Source organism: Camellia sinensis, chromosome 3 (genome assembly GCF_055761805.1).
Source record: "Camellia sinensis isolate YWXY chromosome 3, ASM5576180v1, whole genome shotgun sequence".
Lineage (NCBI taxonomy): Eukaryota > Viridiplantae > Streptophyta > Magnoliopsida > Ericales > Theaceae > Camellia > Camellia sinensis.
The window spans coordinates 118,367,570-118,383,051 of NC_138963.1; positions in this window are offsets into that span (position 1 = coordinate 118,367,570).

Sequence of the window (15,482 nt, forward strand, 5' to 3'; positions counted from 1 at the left end):
GGGGTTGTGTCATACGACCCTAGCGTATATATCACCCCTTCTCACCTACCCAAGCCGGAGGTGTTCATTCCAGACAACACTAACTTGCGCATGCTGGACATCTCCCAAACCCAGCCTGAAACGGTGGTGGTGGCTATCGAAGATAAAAGTGGGTCGCTTGTGGAGGTAGATCAGATTAATGATACAGAGCCTGAGGAGTCTGCGAACTTCATGAACAACCCAAGCGGTTACATTGTATCAGCAGGCCAGGCTAGGCCGAGAGTGGAATTGCCAATGGGAGCAGAGATTTGTGTAGTACGGAAAGATGGACTTAATCAGGTAAAACTAGCGGAGGACATCGTGAACCTTCAATTCTTCAACGAACAGGACTCAGGAGACGTGACTGTCAATTGGTTTGGTCTGGAAGGGTCAGTGGAGTCTACTGGGTGGCTTGACGACTAGCCCGATATTGTTAAACAACCTCAGCTAGAATAGGATCCGTCAGGGACGGGGACATCAATTGTGGCCGGAAGGACCAAAGTGCAGAGTGCATCGCCAGAGAGCACCAATGCTAAGAATTTTGCTCAAGGTATGGGTCGTTTGGGAATAGAAGAAACTGAACAGTAGGCTGTACTGAAGCAGTTTGAGCGAGAAAGGATCGAAGATTCTAAAAGGACTAGAAAAGCCAAAGCCCCTGTGGGGATGAAACATGCTGCGGGCATAGGAACGGAAGGTGTTGTGGGCACAGGAATAGTTGTGACGGAGTCAAACCGGTGTCTGTCGGCTACCGATGGCATGTGGTGGGAAGATAATGATCTATGTCTTGCTCACACAGATGAGAACTGGGGGAATAACCAGCCGGATGATACCTGGTACATTGGCGAAGTTGACTAATGACTAGGAGCAGGCGTTATTTCAAGCCCCCGCACTTAGATCAACCAGAGGTGTCCGGAAAGGACAGGAAGGCAGACAAGCAGAAAGAAAAGCTGCTCGAAGAGGAGGCTGTGCTGAAACAATTGAAGAAGATATAGGTAGACATCTCCATCTGGGGACTGCTTATGGCTTCAAGAGTGCATAGACAAGTTGTCCTCTCTACAATGGACAAGGCCAAACTCTCAATAGACACCACGCCTGAGCAGCTGGTAGGACTAGTCTTTCCGGGAAGGGCTTCCCCGACGTTGACCTTCACTGACAAGGAACTGTCGCCTGAGGGCGCAAACCATAACAAACCTCTCTACATCTCTGTGGAGTGCAAAGACAAGTGGATACCGGTGGTTCTTGTCAATACAAGATCTGCTATTCACGTGTGCCCGTCAAGGACAGCATATGCAATCGGGTTGAAGCCCGCAGACTTTGTGCCAACTGCCCAGGTCATAAGGGCCGATGATAATACTAGCAGAGAAGTGATGGGGACTATGCAGATTCAGACTAAGGTTGGTCCAGGACAACACGAGATTGACTTTCATGTCTTGGACGTTCCCGCAACCTTCAATCTACTCTTGGGACGACTGTGGCTGCACCAGGTAAAGGCAGTCTCTTCCACCCTACATCAGATGTTGAAATACCCCCACAGGAAGGGAGTGGCTATAGTTTTTGGGAATTCGTCAATCCATCCACCGCCAGAGGTTTCTACACCGGTTCTGGAAATCAAGCATGGCACGGAGGATGTGTTCCTATCAGGATTTACCCTAGCCGAGGCCCGGGTCGTACAGAGCATTTTAGCTGTTGATGAAGGGTTGTATGTCAGCGCACAGTCTGTGTATCTCATGAACAAACTCCAGCACATCCTTGGGATAGGACTAGGAAAAAGTGGCCGGAAAGGCATTGCAGTATCGGCCAAAGTGACGCACAACCCGCATACCTTTGGCTTGGGTTATCTGCCCACCAAAGAGGACTGGGTGAGAAAGGGCAAAAAGATGGCTGGAAGAGTTAGGGCCAAGCAAACCGGGAGGCATTTTGAGCTGATGCATCGGCCTATCCAAGGCACCCTGAACGGATGCTTTGACTGGGAGGGGGAAGACTTTCCATTCTACGGCTTCCCAGAGCCATCGTTGAACGCAGAGAAAAGGTGCCTACCGGGATTTGAGATCTTCTTCGACTTGCAGTTATCCGAGGATGATGTTGCCGAGGAGCAAACAGACCCAACGACTGTGGTTGAGCAGTGTAAGGAAGTGGATTCCAAGAGCACCGAGTTTAAAATGGGGGTAGCACTGGCCTGTCTACTATCAGATCCTCCGATCGTACATGAGTGCTTAGGGGATAATCTCTCAGTGTCTATGATTGGAAATGAAACGGCTGCAAGCCTATCTTCAAGTATATTGGATGCATCCATCGCACCCTCCCTCGTCTGGCAGCACGAGGAGGGATTCTTATCGAGCAGCACCGGGTCAGGTGGTGAGCCGGAATCTGATTCCACTGAGTCTGTAGAGTCAGAATCAGGTTCTAACTCGTCTGAGTCTGAGTCCGGTAATCCTGGGAGTGATAACCCGGATGCCATAGTCTTGTCCAGGTTTTCTTTTTCTTTCTCTTTGAGTCTGTTGTAACAGAAGAATCAGATGGACTGGATGAAGTACTTAATGAGAATTGTGCGACTGTGGCCTTCGATTACTTTTCTGTACCCTTGATTTATTGCATTAATTCAGACTTTCAAAACTTCGATGAAAACAACGAGGAAGAAATTCCTCCGGTTTTCAAATATTTGCTAGAACAAGAGCATGAGAGATTTGTAAAACCACTGGTTGATGAAATCACCCAAATTAACGTTGGTACTGAGAAGGACCCGCGATTGGTCTAGATCAGGTCCACGTTGTCTTCGGAGGAGCGCGAGCGCTTAGTCACGTTATTAAAAGATTTCAAAGATGTTTTCGCGTGGTCCTACGAAGACATGCCTGGAATCGATCCTGAGATTGTACAGCACCGAATCCCTCTTGACCCAAAGGCTCGACCTGGCAAACAAAAACTCAGGAGGATCCGCCCGGATTGGGCTATCAAGATCAAAAAAGAGGTTACCAGGCAAATTGACACAGGGTTCCTACTGGTATCTGAATACCCAACTTGGTTGGCCAATATCGTTCCGGTGCCAAAAAAGGACGGCAGAATTCGGGTATGTGTGGATTTTAGGGATTTGAACAAAGCCAGTCTGAAGGACGACTTTCCTCTGCCGCATATCAATGAATTAGTGGACTTCACTGCAGGGCATGCATTGCTCTTATTTATGGATGGCTTTTCAGGCTACAACCAGATTGTAATGGCACTCGAAGACCGGGAGAAGACTGCTTTTACCACCCCGTGGGGGACTTATTATTATAGGGTGATGCCGTTTGGGCTGAAGAATGCTGGAGCTACATATCAACGGGCCGCGACCACAATATTACACAACATGATCCACAAAGAGGTTGAGGTGTACGTGGACGACATGATTGTCAAGTCCAAAGAAAGAGAGGGCCACTACACCGCCTTGCAAAAGTTCTTTCAACGGATCAGAGAGTTTCGATTGCGGCTAAATCCTCAGAAATGTACATTTGGTGTTACAGTAGGGAAAATGCTGGGGTTCTTGATTACACAGAGAGGTATCGAAGTCGACCCTTCCAAAATCAAGGCCATCTTAGAAATGCCACCACCAAGGACTGAAAAAGAGGTGCGAGGCTTTATGGGTAAAGTGCAATTCATAAGACGGTTTATTGCTAAATTACCACTCTTTGGTCTCCTGAAGAAAGGAATGAAGTCCCAATGGGACGGCCGATGCCAAGCTGCTTTTGAACAGATCAAGCAATACTTACAGAACCCACCCGTGTTGTCACCGCCTGAGCTGGGGAAACCGTTGATTTTGTATCTTTCAGTGACTGAAATTACAATGGGCTGCAAGCTTGCACAAGAGTCAAAGGACAAAGTGGAGAGAGCTATCTACTATCTGAGCAAGAAGATGTTGGGTTATGAGACCCGCTACACTCCGCTGGAGAAGGCTTGTCTGGCCTTGGTATGGGCTACCAGGAAGCTGTGGCACTACCTGTTAGCTCACTCTGTTATGCAAGTTTCGAGATTAGATCCCATCAAATATCTCTTCGAGAAACCGGCACTTACAGGTAGGCTATCTCGTTGGTTGCTTCTACTTTTCGAATTTGATTTGAAATATGTGACATGCAAGTCAGTAAAAGGGAGAGCAGTAGCAAAATTCCTAGCCGATCACCCAGTGGACGGGGATGAAACAGTTGAGTACCTATTCCCAAATGAGGCTATTCTACATGTCGAACATGAAACTTGGACGACGTACTTTGACGGAGCGTCAAACTAATACGGGTATGGGATAGGGGTGTTGCTGATAGCACCCGTCAATTCCCGCATACCCATAGCATTCAAACTCTGGTTCAAAGTCTCGAACAATGAAGCAGAGTACGAGGCATGCATTGCTGGTTTAGAAGCCGCCCTAGAACTAGGGGCAAAACGGTTGGACGTCATTGAGGACTAGAACCTTGTTGTATCTCAAGCTAAAGGAGATTGGAAAGTCAAAGAAGAAAAGATGAGAATCTATCACCAGCCCTTGGACTTGTTGATTCCTCGGTTTGAGAAGCTGAACTTCACTCATCTGTTAAGAGAGAATAACAGGTTCACAGATTCACTAGCAACTCTGTCTTCTATGATAGACATCCCTTTTGGAGTCCGGATGCGTCCGATTATCATTGACTAGAAATTTGTGCCGGCCTACGAGCTGATTGCTGCCATAGACGAGGTACAAGATGAGAATCCCTGGTACTACGACGTTTGGAACTTCTTGGAAAAGGAAGCATATCCACCAGGGGCAAATGCCAAAGATAAGAGGGCAAATGCCAAAGATAAGAGGGCAATTCGAAGAATGGCTGCTCAGTTCATTGTCTGCGGGGGTAAACTGTACAACAGAGGTCATCTCGGGATACATAAGCTGTGTGTTGATGTTGAAGAGTCCAACCGCCTGATGGAGGCCATCCATGGAGGAGAGTGCGGAACGCACATGAACAGGGTTATGCTAGCCCGGAAGATCCTTAGACAGGGTTACTACTAGTCTACCATGGAGGAGGATTGTATTGGCTTTGTCCAGCGATGCCACAAATGCCAGATCCATGTAAACTGCATGAACATTCCGCCGTTGAAGTTGTACAACATGACTTCGCCATGGCCGTTTTCAGTTTGGGGGATTGATATGATTGGAGCTTTCACTCCGAAGGGATCCAATGGGCATGAGTTCATTCTGGCTGCAATAGATTACTTTACAAAGTGGGTTGAAACCTAGTCTTATGCGGTATTGAAGGCATCACACTTTGCAAAGTTCATCAGGAACAGCATGATCTGTCACTACGGGATCCCGAACGAGATCATTTCAGATAATGGTTCCCACTTCAAGAAGGAAGTGATCGACTTGTTGGACAAATACAACGTGGCTTTTCACAAGTCATCTACATATCGGCCGCAAACCAACAGAGCAGTTGAGGCCGCCAACAAGAACATCAAGCACATACTGCAGAAGATGGTGGAAACCTACCGGGACTGGCCAGATAAGTTGCCATTAGCTCTATGGGGCTACCGGACTTCAATTAAAACTTCTACTGGGGCGACTTCGTATTCATTGGTCTATGGGATGGAGGCCGTTCTGCCTATCGAAATCGAAGTTCCGTCATTGCGAGTACTGGCTGAGTGTCAGATAGCTGAGGCAGATTGGCAGCAGAGTAGATTTGAAGAACTCATGCTCTTTGATAAGAGAAGGCTGAAAGCACTGTACCACGTTCAGGGTTATCAACGCCGAATTGCCAGGGCTTTCAACATGAAGGTTAAGTCCAGGAATTTGAAAGAAGGAGATTTGGTGCTCAATGACAACCGAGCTCCCATCCACGACCCTAGGGGCAAGTTCAGACCCAATTGGACTGGCCCTTACATCATCAAGTCTATCTGGTCGGGTGGAGCAGTCATTCTGATAGACCTAGATGGCCTAGAGTTTTCCCAACCAATCAACATGGACAAGTTAAAGAAATATTTTCCCTAAGTGGCTTGCTAGGCCGAAAACCCGAAAGGGCGACCGAGGCAAAAGTTAGAGCATGAAAAATTTGAGATTATAAAAACTGAGCTCGCAAGGTTAAAAACCCGCAAAAGGCGGCCTTGGCAAAAGTTAGAGCGTAAAAGGTGAGGGTTAATACACGAGTGAACCTGAGCTGAACTACGTAAGGCTTGATTCCCATCTTTGGGATATGTAGGCAACTTCATCCTAAAGTCCAGCGATAAACACTTCCCCGATCAACTTTGTCCATGTGATCATGTTTGGTCATCTTTGTCTATTCAGCATTCAAGAGCTCGTTTGTGATCTCCAACGCAATGCTGTTCAGACTAGGGGCAACTTTCCAGTTGCTGGAATCCGGGGTTGCGCACCTCAGTGACAGATCTCAGGCGTGTCCAGTTCTGATCCATATCGAAAATGGTTTTGAAAGTTTTAATAAAAGTTGATTTTGCTCAAATTAATCTTTTTACAATTTAGACCATTTTTGGACCAAACGGAAAATTTTCAGTACCCACAACCTTCAATTTCATTGATTTCAATACAGAGTTCTCCTGCTCTTGAATATAAATTGAAGTTGTTTTTCATTACATTCATAAAGAAAACCTCAAAGTTCTGATTAAAGAAAATAAATCCGGGGCATAGTCAGGTGTCTCTGCGTCCCCTCCCAGAGCTGGTCCAAGCCTCTGATGCCAAAGTGGGCCCTACCTATGCCTCTTCATTGAGCCAATCTATGCACTAATCAGAGAGGGCACAGCTAAAAGTGGAAGCGGGGGCTAGAAGCTCTCTCGTCCTCCATACTGTGGCATACAGAGCTAGGTTCACACCTCGGACCGGAAATGTAACGGGGTACTCAATCCCCTCTTCTGGGCAAGTTTGATCATGTCCGAACTGGCACTGGAACTGGAACGGAAAGCAAAACACGCAGTGTGTCCGACCAATCAACTGGATCCCGGCCTGGCGAGTTATGCTATAACTCATCGCCGACAGATTGAGTCAGGGGCAGCGCCAAACAATGCGGTCTGCGGACAAACTGTACATCCAGTCATACCACCATTCCTCATCCAGAGCATCGATTAGACGTCGTCGGGAGGAATAATTATGAGCTGAATATACTGAACATGAGTCCACCACTCTCAATTTTTCCATCAACCATACCTGGGAGGGATGAAAAATGAGAGATTAAACAATAGAGAGGTGTATGTTGAGAGAAAAAGTGAGCAAAGGGTTTTGAGAGAAAAATAAATAAATAAATAAAAAACGACGAGCCTGAGGGCCGAGTGATGTGAGCAGTATATGTGAGATGGGATGGGAAACATTACCTGCAATAGTAGTGGACTCCCCACAAACCTAGCCATCCCCCGGCGATGAAAAGCGTCCAAGCCCATCAATGTTTCGGCTAGCGACATGACGATGCAACTCTTACCCTCTCTTAAGCCCTCGGCAACCTCGATCAAACGAGTGCTAAACCCTCCCGAGCTCGGGGCAAGCAAGAAGTGAGATAGCATGCATAAGCAAAGCACATGTCGTCGATAACCCTACTAATGATGGTCGCCGTGGTCACCGGCATCAGAAAATCGACAAACCAAGCTCGGAATGTCCAGCTCTCCGTCGTGAATCAATGATCGAGCATCGTGCAAAGTAAGGCCGCACATCCTTCCTAAAGCTTGGACGTGACCGAACCGGAGCTGAGGCAAGATGCCTTCATCGCGCTCCGATTTCATTAAAGCTTGGAAATCCTCAAAAGTATGACACATCTCTTGACCACCAAAGCTAAAGACGTGTGTTACCGGATTCCAAAACCTTGCCGCGGCATATAGGAACGGAAAATACGGCAAAGTGCGACCCAACGTGAATAGTGCATTTATGCCGAAGCCTTGGAAATTTAGCCTTTCCGAGCCATCCAAGTTGGCAATCCAAGTTGTGAGATTTTGGACAAGAAATTCTTCCATTTGGTGCAAATCAAAGCTGAAATGAGGAAAACTATGAAGCTAAGGGTTTTGTAGAAGATAAGGTGTTGAGTGGAAAATAGGTGTCAGCATTCTGGAGGTTCTTGCCATTTTTGGCCGATCGGCCAAAAATAGTGCCGACCAACAATCTTTTTTGGCCGATCGGCTAGAAATGTTGGCCGATGGCCTTTCCCTTTGGCCGATGGCCTCTCCCTTTGTTCTATGAGCAGTCTATATGTTGAATATGCTGAGAATTTGTGATTGGTACCACTTCCAATGCTTTCCGGTGATGATTTTTGCAAAGTCGCACCTGTGTTCCTTCAATTTGTTTATCGAGTTGTTGCACATTTGCTTATCAAGTTGTATTTCCTATTCTTTAAAGTCTTCATTTTGCTTATCGAGTTGTAATTACACTTGGTTAGCTTGTCGAGTTCTTTGTTTTGCTTATCAAGTTGTCTTGTCGTTGGTTGATTCACTAGTTGATTGATGCAATTCAAGCATTTGGTTTTCAAAACAAAGTTCAATCTCATTTACATTGTTATGCGATGCGATGCATAGAATGTACAAATGTAACACTTTTTGAACAAGATAGTTGTTTCATTTCATTATATGTCTTTTGCAAAAGTACATAGTTTTGAAGAAAGTAAAACCTGCCTGAGGCAGTACAATGTGCTTTAAACTACTAGCAAAATGAAAAGTAAAGCAAAAAAGGAGAAAAGCAACAAAATGTTTGAACAAAGAAGAAAAGAAAAGTAGCAAATGTCTGGGCCAACATCAATGGTCTCAAGTGCGGGAGTCGGTCCTGGTCCTCTTCTTGGACGAGGGTCCAGGATCACCACCGCCAGCTCCGTAGTCCGAATCTGAGTCGTCCCTGGCCTCGCCCTCAGACGACACTGCCTCCTCGTCAGAATCATCAGGGGAGAGCTCTCGTGAACTGCTCTCAGCACGAGCACGCCTGTGTCTGCCTCAGCTGTGGATCGTCATTCCCCGCCTGACTCCTCCTCCTCCTCGAGTAGGTACAGAAGGCCCTGTTGGAGCACCTCTCGCGGCCGGAATCTGGAATGGGGCCTGAAAAGAACAGTGAGCAAATGCATCAGTTATGCTATGCAAAGTAGAGTATGAATATCGAATGTAGTGTATGTATACAGTATACAAATACCGTGAGCACTGCTATGAGCAGTGTGTGAATTACAGTGTATGTGATGCCCCGGTTCTACACTATTGGTTGTAGTCAAGGGAGAGTCAATAATCAGTCCTATGGTCAATAGCCAAGTAAGATCCTAGATCGCCGGATGAGTCAAATTAGCCTCCCTTCTAAGTCCAGCTTTCTTAGGCAGCGCACTACCCTTTTGACAGATCTTAAAAGGTATTGACACAAGGTCTCATAAGTAACGATAAGGTTCATACATAGAATATAAATACATAACAACCACAATATGTATATAATTCAAAAGATGGTACCAATACATTACATCCCAAAAGAAAGCTTAAGTCTACAAATGAGTCTTTACAAAAACATCCAAAAGAAACTTCTAATTAAATTTTTCTTTCTCGGATAGCCAAAAGTCTTCTAAAGTTTCAAGATCGTCGTCTCCAGCTATGAGTTCTGCTTCGTCACCGGGCATGATACGCCGTGAGCTTTGAATGCCCAGTAAACACACACACACCCTACCCCTTTTTCCCAATCCAATACACAATCACCATTATAACATCAAGTAATAAAGCATAATACTCAATTAAATAAATAAAGGGTTAAGTTAGGTTATTAGCAACTAGAAATCCCCCAAAGAGATTTCGTCCTCCCAACCACAAGAATCAAACGCGGATTATTCGGTATGCCCCCTCTTTTGCTGCTTTGTTACAGAACTAACCTCGGATGCCTACCAACGGTTATGTACCGCGTAGTGCCAACCGCAAGGCCTCAAAAGAGACAGTAAAATATGGCCTTGCCCGAATCCCTCCTTACACCAAATCACCTAGGGTTCGAATATAACAGCTCCGTTCAAGGGTTTCGAAAACTACTTGAGCAAGACTTTAACTGTCAAATAGGGAACGCATCCCAACAATCCATATATCACATATACTCATCTTTTTATTTCTCAAGTGTCCGAAAACCCAATACCCTCCTAATTAGGTTTCTTATTGAGTTAAATATTTTACAAGAAGGTTAGTCCAACTTTTAAGACAACAATATCCATATAAGCATGCATTCTTAAGATGAAGAAGGTAAATAACATAACCTCAACACATATAATATCAAGCCAAGATATGATCATAAGCTGATAAGCAATCTCATGAACTCAAGGGTATAAAACATCCACACATAATAAAATTTCCAGATTTAGCGTCGCATAAAGATTAAAATGAAAGGTCTATTTTAGATCCTTTACTGGACTTGGCCTTCCTATGGTTTGTAGGGAATTTGATCTAGTTTCTAGAACATTTTTCGGAAATGGGGTTGCTTTTCCAGGTTCTAAGTTATTTAGAAAATATGCCAGTGCTGTCCAGATTCCGTCCAGATTCGTCAACCGTTACGAAAAATTGATTTTCTTGCAAACCGCTTAATGTTTTTCAATGAAACCAATTTTAGTTGAAAGATAACACCTTAAGGAAGGTTTTGACATAAAATAGAGGTCCAGAATAATTTTTTACATTTTTTTGGAATTTCTGGAAGTGAGCTGCAAAAACAGATTCTAAGGCACTTTGCCCAAAACAAGAAGATTTATGAAAAGGGGGTTCCACCAAGGGAAAGTTTCATTTATTTTGTGAATGAAATATGCTAACTATCACATTTTTAACTCAGAAAATTGGTTTGAAAGAGTGCCCTTGAAAAGTTGAGAGATTGGTACAAAAAGAAGATGGTTTTGTGCCAAAATGGGGAAAATACAAGAGAGATGGAATCAATACTCAACCCTTAGCATTTTTAACATAAGAACTTAGTAATAACAGATCTGAAAACACTTTTTTGAACCTTTAGAAACATGCATTAGAAAAAGGAAATGAAAAAGAAGGTTGTGTTTGTGGCTTACCTTCTAAGCTTTGCACAAGAAGCTCTCTTCTTTCTCCTTCTTCTCCTCTAGACCTCTCTTTCTTGCTCTCCTCCCTCTCTCTAACTGAAATTTGTGTGCGTGGGTGAGTGTGTTATATGTGCTTGCAAGCTAGGGAGGGTGTTGGTATTTATAGAGGATTTTGGTGTAAAAGGACAAAAAGCCCATTAGTTGAAAATGGATGGAAAAGTTAGGATTTTGCTTGGAATCTAATGGGATAGGGGTGGTTTTGGAGTTGAACCATAGGATTATGCAACAATTGGTTGATTCTTAGTTGAAAGGAAACTAGTTTTGAAAACATCACCCTAGGTCTAGGGTACTAGGTCTTGTTTTTCCGAGAACATCATGATGGTGGTTCTTGAAAATTGGCTCCTCTCCTTTCCCTATGGTGGCCGGCCTTGGGGAAGTGTGATGGGGTTATTATTTAAATAATTTTAGGTTCTAGGCACACTCCTCTAGGTGTATATATGTATATATATTACAAGATTGATGGTACTTCAAGGTACAAGGTACAAGTACTAGTTTGGGGTAAGTTTTGAATTTAATTAAAGGGTGGGGGCTTGGAGTTAAATACATGTAACTTATGTAGAGTTAAATTAGGTTAGGTAACCTAATCCAGCTAGGGAAATTCCTGTTTTGATAAAAAAAAAAATAGTAATGCTAACCGACAAGATTCGAATTAATTCAAGTAACCAAGGGGCTTTAAGAAAATAATTCAAACATTAGGGTCTTTTAAGTGAATACATATTTCAGGGGCATCACAGTGTATCAGTGTCGTGAGTGGTATGTCAATGCAGTGTATCGGGTGCAGTATTGGTAATGCGATGCATCAGATCATGTGTGGAACAGAATATGCAAAGTTTTGGGACTAAGTTTGAAATAACTTATCGAGATCCCGTAGATGGTGAGCAGGTCGATGCTCCGCTGCAGCATCCCCATCACGGAAGCCGTCAGCTCCAGAGACTGTCTAGTATACTCGATGGAAGCCTGCAAAAGTGTTGCAATCATTAGTATTCTGCGGGATATCAAATGAAATGAAATGACTATACAGAATGCAAAGTATAGCAGTACATACCGGGGTCGAGCCGCCAACTCCAACAAGCTCATGATCAGCCGAAGGAGGAGCAATGGGTATCTGGTACATCTCCCCACCCTGCCCTCGGCATGTCATGGTGGTGGGCAGCTCTGGCCACCCGACTCTCTGCCCTCTCCGGAACCCACTCCTGCTGTGGGCGCTGCAGGCATCTCTCTCTTGACTCGGCGAGCACCGGTCAGAGGCCGCATCAGATAAGTCTTGATGAACTCAGCGTAATCGCCCTCATCTCTGAAGGGGTCCGAGTTCCAGCCAATCGTGTAGTCCATCATCTCCTTAAAGGTGTAGCTCTCGGTATGCCTCATATGGGAAGGGGGTGGCCCTGAAACTATTTACTCCTCTAAGCCAAGGGTCTGGCGCAGGAAGCGCTCACCCAAGTACCAAGCTCGGCAGACTGGACCCTCCAGTAGAACTTTGAACCAGGCAGTCTCCCGAGAGCCCGCATACTAGTCTCTGACCGCCTCCGGCAACGGGGCCCAAGGCTACCAGGTGATCTGCAAATGATATACGGTTTGTCATCTATTGTTGAAAGTGCAATGTAAAGCAAAGCTTAAATGAACTCTAAAGTTTGAAATACCTCTGCGGTGGTGATGGTGTCGAAATATCGGCGGAAGAACACGAAGGACTCCGGCGGCCTCTACTCGCTCCTCACATTGAAGCAGTGATAGAACGGAACGTCGAGGGGGATCTCCACATCTAGCACTGGGGCAAGCCTAGGAAAGTAGGCATACACCCAACACTGTAGAGTGTAACAGGGTAAAAATCAGTATTCTTATCAGATAAAGCAGGATGCAGAATAAAGCAGAAATCAGAGAACAGTGCACAATGTGTACAGTGTACAGTCAGTGTAAAGTAGATTGCGTGCGTGCAGTGTGTGCAGTGTACAGTTAGTGTAAAGAAGATTGCGTGTGTGCAGTGTGCACAGTGTACAGCCAATGTAAAATAGATTACGTGTGCGCAGTGTGTGTGGTGTACAGATAGTATAAAGTAGAATTGAAAAGCAGAAAGAGAAAATGTACCTCCCAGGTTCACTAATAGCCTCCGAGCAAGTGTCCGCTGTGGCGGGAAGATGAACTCATATATCCATAAAGTGTGGCCAGGCCTGCGCCCCCCCAGTCATAGCGGCGGATCCTGGTCACGTCCACCAATTCCCTCAGCAAGTAAAGGGCGACAGTGTTCGCCCAGTCAGTGAAAATGGTGGTCCCCAGCAGGAACATGATGAAGTCGCGGGCGTACTGCTCCTCCTCCTCGCAAGTCGTAGGTGCCTGAATCCTGAAGTAGTCCTCAAACCAAGAGTACCTCACAAATCTGGGATGGGAGAGAGGAGGCCGATCACCGAGCAGGTACATCAGGGTGGCGTCCCACTCATCCATATCAGTATCGAAGTGGATCGGATCACCCCCTACCCCGATGCTAGTGAGGATCGAGAAGTCGAAGGGAGTCATCGTCATCTCCCCTGTAGTAGAAAGGTCGAAGGAATCAGTGGTTATTCAGTTGAATATGCAGTGTGTGTGCATGTGTTCAAGATTACATAGATATTGGGTGCGGGTGTGCTCATGATGAACTACGGCATATGATGTATCAGTGTGTTCGGGTTATTCAGTTGAAAATGCAGTGTGTTTGCACGTGTTCAAGTTTATACAGATATCGGTTGTGGGTGTGCTCACGATGAACTAAGCATATGACATATCAGTGTATCCAGGTTAAGCAGTTAAAGAACAGAATCGACTATCGCAGTTAGATGTTCTACATTGCAAAAAATTAAACAGAGAATGAGTATACCTCAATGGTGCCGTAAGACAGATGTGACTCTGGCTCGCGCAACAAGAGCTCCAGTGGCACGCCCGCGCATAACTCCTGAAGTGGCGGGTGCCATCGGGAGGCAACACGTGTATCGCCGGCCTGTAGGTCGCCGGATCGAATGGTTGGACGCGAAGAGGCAAGAGCTCAACCTCAGGATCCACATCCATCTCTGGGGGAGTCCTATCCCGTGGAATGTCGTCTACCATCTCAAAAAGAGTGCGAAAATGGCCGAGGATGCGAAAAATGGGCTAGAAGGCCAAAAGTCAACCCCAAGGGGTAAAAAATGGGAGAAAAGGCCGAAGTGTGGGAAAAGGCACAAAGATCAAGACAAATTCGGGGGAAATAAACCCCAAGTGGTGGAAACTAAGAAACGGACACCGAAATCGACTTTCGTTCGGTTCAAAGTGTGTGAAACAGGAAGGATTTTGCGAATCGGACAATGTGGGGGGGGCTCGAAAATAAAGGAAAAACACAGATCGAAGCGAAGAAAATCACCTAGAGAGAAGGAGAAATGTTTTTGAGCTTAGAGAAATGAAAATATAGGGTTTGGAACCCTATATTTAAAAGACCCGAGGCTGAATGACAAAACTGCCTCAAAATTGCCATTTTTGGCCGATCGGCCAAATTGTAAGCCGATCGGCTAAATATTTGGCCGATGAGCTCCTTTTGTGGCCGATGGATGGCCGATGGACTCCCCTTGTGGTCGATACACCTCCCACACCCTTGTTTGGGTCATTTTTGTTTATTGGCACCTTCATCTCTCAAGACAGTGCACGAAGGTACACTTTTGAAGCTTAACCGGCCTTCGTGTTGACCTCGAACCACGTCTTCCGTGTGCATTGCTTGATACACACAAGACGTATCCTTTTTCGTATCCTTTTGTATATCGCAATATTCGAGAATTGCTTTTGAATGTCATATACCTTGCGTTGTCTCGCATGTTTCATTTGCATTGGCATGTATTTTCCTTACCTCGCGTTGTCTCGCATGTTTCATTTGCATTGTCATGCATTTTCCTTACCTCGCGTTGTCTCGCATGTTTCATTTGCATTGTCATGCATTTCATTACTTTGCGTTGTCTCGCATGTTTTATTTGCATTGTTTTGCATCCCCTATAACTTGCATTGTATTGCTCGTTATTTGCATTGTTTTGCACCCCCTAAACTTGCATTATCTTGCTCGTTATTTGCATTGTTTTGTATCCCCTATAACTTGCGTTGTCTTGCTCGTTATTTGCATTGTTTTGCATCCCCTATAACTTGCATTGTCTTGCTCGTTATGTGGATTGTCTTGCACCCTACTACCTTGTGCATTTTCTTGCACCCTACTAACCTGTGCGTTGTCTTGCACCCTACTAACTTGTGCATTGTCTTGCACCCTACTAACCTGTGCATTGTCTTGCACCCTACTAACCTATGCATTGTTTTGCACCCTACTAACTTGTGCATTGTCTTGCACCCTACTAACTTGTGCATTGTCGTACACCCTACTAACCTGTGCATTGTCTTGCATTGTGCATTGCCTTGCACCCTACTAACTTGTGCATTGTCTTGCACCCTACTAACTTGTGCATTGTCTTGCACTTCCCCTCTAAC